The 7,731-nt window shown below is 45.6% G+C and overlaps 2 long non-coding RNA genes across 2 annotated transcripts; both read right to left on the bottom strand.

The window, feature by feature from the left end:
* Nucleotides 1-1,637: 1,637 nt before the first annotated feature.
* LOC127543350 (uncharacterized) lies at nucleotides 1,638-5,757 on the bottom strand. Its single transcript, XR_007949212.1, has 2 exons — nucleotides 4,376-5,757; nucleotides 1,638-2,898 (listed from the first exon to the last, which is right to left on the bottom strand). It is a non-coding gene; the product is annotated as an uncharacterized LOC127543350 (long non-coding RNA).
* A 635-nt stretch (nucleotides 5,758-6,392) lies between these two features.
* Nucleotides 6,393-7,610, bottom strand: LOC127543349 (uncharacterized). The gene is made up of 2 exons (XR_007949211.1): nucleotides 7,514-7,610; nucleotides 6,393-6,739 (listed from the first exon to the last, which is right to left on the bottom strand). It is a non-coding gene; the product is annotated as an uncharacterized LOC127543349 (long non-coding RNA).
* Nucleotides 7,611-7,731: the final 121 nt, after the last annotated feature.

Genomic DNA, 7,731 nt, shown 5'->3' with positions numbered 1-7,731 from the left:
GGGAGAGAGGGGGGGAGGGGGGGGGGGGGGGGGGGGGGGGGGGGGGGGGGGGGGGGGGGGGGGGGGGGGGGGGGGGGGGGGGGGGGGGGGGGGGGGAGGGGGGGGGGGGGGGGGGGGGGGGGGGGGGGGGGGGGGGGGGGGGGGGGGGGGGGGGGGGGGGGGGGGGGGGGGGGGGGGGGGGGGGGGGGGGGGGGGGGGGGGGGGGGAGGGGGCTAAGTAAGTACAAGAGATACAAGGTTTCTTCCTTTTCTTCTCGAGTTGGTTCCATTGCATGCGCCTCATGCAAAAACCGTTCGCTGTCATGAAATCAAAATGATCTGTTCTGGGTCAATTTTCCCCTCCCAAATTCCTCTCTTCTTTGATCAGTCTTCCCTAGTCTCTTGGTTCCGACAGGTCCTTTCTCAAAATCCCCTTCCTTGGCTTTGGCTATGACCCTGAATCCCTAATTCAGGTAACCCTTTTTGGATCTGATCTCGGTATAAAGACAGAGTGAAATGTGGTCTGGGTCTAGTTTCTGCCACCCTGCTTTCCAGTGTTCCAGGAAGTTGTTGTTGTTGTTGTTGTTGTTGTTGTTGTTGTTGTCGTTGTCGTTTGTTGTTTGTTTGTTTGTTTGTTTGTTTGTTTGTTTTAACCGTGCAGTCAGGCACACAAATAATTTTCTACCCTCGGCCAGGAGGGAGAAAACACACACACACACACACACACACACACACACACACACACCACACCACACCCACACGCACGCACGCACGCGCGCGCGCCCACGCCCACCCGCCCAGGGGGGGAAAAATTGTAAGTTTACTCTCCTCACCCCAGCCCTCACCCCCGCATCCTTTTTTGTTTGTTTGTTTGTTTGTTTTAACCGTGCAGTCGGGCGCAGAAATTACCCCCGCTCGCCCAGGAGGGAAAAAAAAAAAAAAAAAAACTTGTAAATTTACTTTCTTCCCTCACCGCCCCCCACAATCTTTTTTGTTTTTTTATCCCCCGCAGTCAGGCGCAGAAATAACTCTCTAACACAGACACAGAGATATATATATATATATATACATACACACACACACACACACACACACCCGCCCAGGGGGGAAATAAATTGTAAATTTACTTCCCCCCCCCCCCCGCGTCCCTCCCCCCATCGCATCCTTTTTGTTTGCTTGCTTGTTTTAACCGTTCAGTCAGACACAGAAATAATTCTCTACCCCAGCTCCCGGGGGGAGGGGGGGGGAGGGTGCGGGGCGGCAGGCAAACGGATTTCATTTTTCCAATGGAACATAGTTTTCCACATTCATTTTTGTAAAACTGTGCTCTGAAATTTTCTCCCTCCCTCCCTTTTATGCTTGCCCTAGGATGCAACCTTTCTTGAGACCAGATTCCCACCCACCCCACCCCCGTGTAAAGTATATTTTCCCCCTATATTTCTTTTTAAAGTATTGTATTTTTCTAAGTACCCAGAAAGTTAGACTCCAACATTCATTCATTCATTCATTCATTTATTTATCAGTTCCAATGTTTTCTTCCTTTCTCCCTCTGATCTGAGCATCATCCCGGCCCCGGGAATCCATCTCTCTTGCCAGCTGATCGACTCCCCACCCCACCCCCTTCCAGGGGAGAAAAAGAAAACAACCACCGCGAACGAGTCGTTTGCCTCTCTTTTTAATTTTTAATTCTAAATCCTCACCCTGACTCCTGTTTCTTATCACTCCACCCCATTCCGTACCATTCAGATGGCAAGAAAGCCCTAAGAAACTCATTATATATAAGAAATCCCAATAAAACATTTCCCACGTTATTGGGAGAGAGGGGGGAGGGGGCTAAGTAAGTACAAGAGATACAAGGTTTCTTCCTTTTCTTCTCGAGTTGGTTCCATTGCATGCGCCTCATGCAAAAACCGTTCGCTGTCATGAAATCAAAATGATCTGTTCTGGGTCAATTTTCCCCTCCCAAATTCCTCTCTTCTTTGATCAGTCTTCCCTTAGTCTCTTGGTTCCGACAGGTCCCTTTCTCAAAATCCCCTTCCTTGGCTTTGGCTATGACCCTGAATCCCTAATTCAGGTAACCCTTTTTGGATCTGATCTCGGTATAAAGACAGAGTGAAATGTGGTCTGGGTCTAGTTTCTGCCACCCTGCTTTCCAGTGTTCCAGGAAGTTGTTGTTGTTGTTGTTGTCGTTGTCGTTGTCGTTTGTTGTTTGTTGTTGTTTATTGGGGGGGGGGGGGGGGTGAAGGAGAGGGGTTAGTCCAATACCGATTGCCTGGCATTGGAGCTTGGAGCTTAGTCTTTATCAAACACTTTCTCCTTCATATTCCTTACCTAAACTGTTCCACAGACCAAGCACTACTTTGGGGGTTTCAATTTCTTAAATACATTGGAAATCTAGTTAGTAAATGCTAAGACTACTCCCTTCTCCATAACTGCTCTTTTTTTTTTTTTTTTTTTTTTTTTTTTTTTTTTTTTTTTTTGGATACTGTTTGAATTCATTATGCTTCCACCAAAAATGAATGAATCATATGGTTTCTTAACTGGAACTGGAAGTGGCCATAAGGGAAAGAATCTTGGAAGTCAAAAGTTTTTATTTCTTTGTTAGTTTTAAAGCAGCTCATAGTTTTCTTTCCTAGAATATTTGAATTTTGTTTCAGTTTTGTCTGGGGAAACTCATCAATGTCTTCTTCCAATTTTTCTTGGCTAAATAGGGATTCTGTAAGTATTCCATTTGTGTGTGTGTGTGTGTGTGTGTGTGTGTGTGTGTGTGTGTGTGTTTGTGGGGCAATTTATATTTTTGTTAATATGCATTCTTTTTGTGGAGATCTTCCTTCTTCTTCAATATCAAATCAAACCCACAGCAATGGCTTTGCTTTCATCTTTGTGGATTGTTCATTCATCTTTTTCATTTTGGATCTTGCTGGTTTGAATTGGGGGAAAAAAAAAAAAAAAAAAGACAATTAGCCAATTATTTATCTCTTAATTTCTCTCCCTGACCCCATAGCCAAATCCCCAGCTCCTAATCCTTATTTTCTCTGAGTTCAGCATTGAGCATTTTCCAAGGTGGCTTTTAGTAAACTATTCACGCAATTCGTTACTTTCTTCTCTCTCCCCCTCTTCCTCAGCAGCAACTGTATCAAGCACCACAACTACAGTAAAGAAAACCCATAGAAGCAATCAGAACAAAGCTTTGCCTGCATCCCTCAGATCGTGGTCTATACCTACAACCAGAGGGACTTGCTTTCTGAATCCCTGTGGTTTTTTAGGGGGAACACCTTGGCCTGATTGGGGGGGGGGGGGGGGAGGGAGGGAAACAAGCCAACCCCTTCCCTGCTCCCCCCCCAAGAAATTCATTGATTTCCAGTCCTGGAGCAAGCAGCCAACTTAATCTCTAGTTCCTGAACTATACCTAATAGCAAAGTTCTAAATCAGAGGTAATTAGCCCTTTGGCACAAAGCCTGACCGGCAAGTAGCAAACATTGAATATATACTTATGTGCTTAATATAACATGGTAGTAGTATGTAATATATCTACTAGACATATAATACTACACTATGACATAGTAATATAACACTATACTGAATGTATGCCCCCCCCCCCAGTTCATCTATCTAATACCAGAATCCACAAACTAAAAGAAAAAATGAATTTTTTATTTCAATTTATCATTTTGAGTACCACTACTAGGACCCCTCCCTCCACAATCTCTTGCTGGAAAATACATCCCCCTCCCACTCCTCCCCACTTCCCCTCCTCAGAGCCCTTAAACTCAGGGATACCCAAGCTGGGAGGGGGGGGGAGGGGGAGGAAAAATAAGATTCCTTCTTGCCAAGAGGAGGAGACAAGTTACAACTCTTCAGGCTTTGCAGAATTAAATGGGAGGCCCAGGTAGTAGAGAGAAGAAAGAAGAACAATTGGGGGGAAAGGGGTGGGAATGGGGGGCGCTTTTATCCTCGGTAAGAAGTTGCTGTCCCTATGAACTTATTTCAGAATGCTATTATTTAAACATTTTAAAATGGGGGGTGGGGTGGAATATATGAAAGTAGACACTGATTGCAAAGGTGGCATTGTCACCAAATCAATGTGGGTACAAAGATAAGCTTTTAAGCCAACTCTTGTGTGAAGTTTTTGTTATGTTTTGTTTTTTAAGAAAGAAAAATGGAACAGCAAAAATGAATTAATCATATGGCTTCTCAATGGCAGCTGAAGGTGAGGATAAGGCAAAGAGTATGAAACTCAAAAGGTCTCTTGTCTTTCTTCTTCTTCTTCTTTTTTTTTTTTTTTTTTAAAGAAACAAATGTAAACACATTGTTCTAAATGTAACTGAGGAAAATTTTTAAAGAAATATATTTCTTTACATATAAAAATGCATGCATACACACATGAATGAACGAACCCATAGCAGTTACTGTCTTTAAAGGCAAACACTATTATAGCAAAGTAGGCTTGGGGCATCCATGGCACCAGGTCCTGCTGGGGAAAAAGAAAAAAATTTTTAAAATGAGGAAAATTCCCCTATGCCCACGAAAGACCAAGAGAAAACTTTTAGTAACATAGTATCATTGTGTTCCTTATTTTCAAAAGTTCAGAGCCCCCACATTGTGAATAACTGCTTAAGAAGCATGTTCATAACACTGGGAAATGAATATAAACTGCTTGCATTTTTTGTTTTTCTTCCCGGGTTATTTATACCTTCTGAATTCAATTCTCCCTGTGCAACAAGAAAACCGTTCGGTTTCTGCACACATATGTTGTATCTAGGATATACTGCAACCCATTCAACATGTAAAGGACTGCTTGTATCTGGGGGAAGAGGTGGAGGGAGGGAGGGAGGGAAGGAGGGGAAAAATCGGAACAGAAGTGAATGCAAGGGATAATGCTGTAAAAAATTACCCTGGCATGCGTTCTATCAATAAAAAGTTATTTAAAAAAAAAAGAAGAAGAAGAAGAAGAAGAAGCATGTTCATAGAAGCCAGTGCAAGGGATAATGTTGTAAAAAACTACCCTGGCATATGTTCTGTCAATAAAAAGTTACATATATTGAAAAAAAAAGAAAAAGAAAAAGAAAAAGAAAGAAAGAAAGAAAGAAAGAAATGACCAGAAGGATGAATAGAGAGTAACGTAATAAGGTTCCAGGAGGGAGGGAGGGAGGGAGACAGAGACAGAGAGACAGAGGGAGTGTGTTTGGGGGAGTGGAAGAAAGGGAGTTTTGAACCCGGTTCCAGGTCCCAGAGATTTTTCCAAAAGCTACGCTGAAAGGGACCCAGCTTGGCCCACTCAGACAAACCTGTTTCCTTTCTATTTGGGTCCCAGGAAGCTATCTAGGAGGCCTAGTGGTTTCTAGGGGTGTTGAAAAAGCCAGGGGACCCCACAAGTTTGGCCCCAAGGCTAAAGATTTTCCCAGACTGCCCTTTCCACAGGCCAAAAGCAGCCACGCAGTCAGATCCCTATTGCTCAAAGTCTTTCTGTTGCAAGTCCCAGGACCAAATGGGAGAGAGAGACAGGAGCACTTCCTTTCAGAAGGGGAAAGGGAGGTGTCCACCTTTTTCCCAAAGCTCTCCTCAGGGCACAAATCTGATGACAGCCACATAGAGCCACACCCTTGGCCCATTCAATTTTTTAACATTTTATTTATTTATTGGGGGTTTGTTTGTTCTTTAAGTTTTTTTTGTTTCTTTGTTTGTTTGTTTGTTTTTGTTTTTTAAGGGTAACAAGGGCGGGCAGGGGACAGAGAGAAAGAGAGAGAGAGAAAGGGGGACTGTGGTTGGGGGGAGCAGATTAAAGGGAGTTTTGAACCCGCTCCAGGTCCCAGAGAGTTTTGCAAAAGCCCCGCTGAAAAGGACCCAGCTTGGCCCACCCAGACACACCTGGCTTTCTTTCCATCCGGGTCCCTGGAAGCTCAGGAAGAGGCCTGGTGCTTTCTAGGGGTGTTGAGAAAGACAGGGGATCCCACTAGAGCTTTTCCAAAGTTCTCCTCAGGGCCACAAACCTGATGACCGCCACATAGAGCCAGACCCTTGGCCTGTGTAGTTTTTTAAAATTTTACTGATTTATTGACGGATTGATTTTTTTTTTTTTTTTAAGGGTAACAAGGGCCCGGGGGAGAGAGAGACACAGAGAAAGAGACAGAGAGAAAGGGGGAGTGTGTTTGGGGGGAGCGGATTAAAGGGAGTTTTGAACCCGGCTCCAGGTCCCAGAGAGTTTTGCAAAAGCCCCGCTGAAAAGGACCCAGCTTGGCCCACCCAGACACACCTGGCTTTCTTTCCATCCGGGTCCCTGGAAGCTCAGGAAGAGGCCTGGTGCTTTCTAGGGGTGTTGAGAAAGACAGGGGACCCCACTAGAGCTTTTTCCAAAGTTCTCCTCAGGGCCACAAACCTGATGACCGCCACATAGAGCCAGACCCTTGGCTGTGTAGTTTTTTAAAATTTTACTGATTTATTGACGGATTGATTTTTTTTTTTTTTTTTAAGGGTAACAAGGGCCCGGGGGAGAGAGAGACACAGAGAAAGAGAGAGAGAGAAAGGGGGAGTGTGTTTGAGGGGAGCGGATTAAAGGGAGTTTTGAACCCGGCTCCAGGTCCCAGAGAGTTTTGCAAAAGCCCCGCTGAAAAGGACCCAGCTTGGCCCACCCAGACACACCTGGCTTTCTTTCCATCCGGGTCCCTGGAAGCTCAGGAAGAGGCCTGGTGCTTTCTAGGGGTGTTGAGAAAGACAGGGGACCCCACTAGAGCTTTTCCAAAGTTCTCCTCAGGGCCACAAACCTGATGACCGCCACATAGAGCCAGACCCTTGGCCTGTGTAGTTTTTTAAAATTTTACTGATTTATTGACGGATTGATTTTTTTTTTTTTTTTAAGGGTAACAAGGGCCGGGGGAGAGAGAGACACAGAGAAAGAGAGAGAGAGAGAAAGGGGGAGTGTGTTTGAGGGGAGCGGATTAAAGGGAGTTTTGAACCCGGCTCCAGGTCCCAGAGAGTTTTGCAAAAGCCCCGCTGAAAAGGACCCAGCTTGGCCCACCCAGACACACCTGGCTTTCTTTCCATCCGGGTCCCTGGAAGCTCAGGAAGAGGCCTGGTGCTTTCTAGGGGTGTTGAGAAAGACAGGGGACCCCACTAGAGCTTTTCCAAAGTTCTCCTCAGGGCCACAAACCTGATGACCGCCACATAGAGCCAGACCCTTGGCCTGTGTAGTTTTTTAAAATTTTACTGATTTATTGACGGATTGATTTTTTTTTTTTTTTTTTTTAAGGGTAACAAGGGCCGGGGGAGAGAGAGACACAGAGAAAGAGACAGAGAGAAAGGGGGAGTGTGTTTGGGGGGAGCGGATTAAAAGGAGTTTTGAACCCGGCTCCAGGTCCCAGAGAGTTTTGCAAAAGCCCCGCTGAAAAGGACCCAGCTTGGCCCACCCAGACACACCTGGCTTTCTTTCCATCCGGGTCCCTGGAAGCTCAGGAAGAGGCCTGGTGCTTTCTAGGGGTGTTGAGAAAGACAGGGGATCCCACTAGAGCTTTTCCAAAGTTCTCCTCAGGGCCACAAACCTGATGACCGCCACATAGAGCCAGACCCTTGGCCTGCGTAGTTTTTTAAAATTTTACTGATTTATTGACGGATTGATTTTTTTTTTTTTTAAGGGTAACAAGGGCCCGGGGGAGAGAGAGACACAGAGAAAGAGAGAGAGAGAAAGGGGGAGTGTGTTTGAGGGGAGCGGATTAAAGGGAGTTTCGAACCCGGCTCCAGGTCCCAGAGAGTTTTGCAA

This window comes from Antechinus flavipes, unplaced genomic scaffold, assembly GCF_016432865.1.
Source record: "Antechinus flavipes isolate AdamAnt ecotype Samford, QLD, Australia unplaced genomic scaffold, AdamAnt_v2 unplaced_scaffold485, whole genome shotgun sequence".
Lineage (NCBI taxonomy): Eukaryota > Metazoa > Chordata > Mammalia > Dasyuromorphia > Dasyuridae > Antechinus > Antechinus flavipes.
Note: the sequence above shows the minus strand (reverse complement) of the source record. Positions and strands in the feature narration are given on the sequence as shown.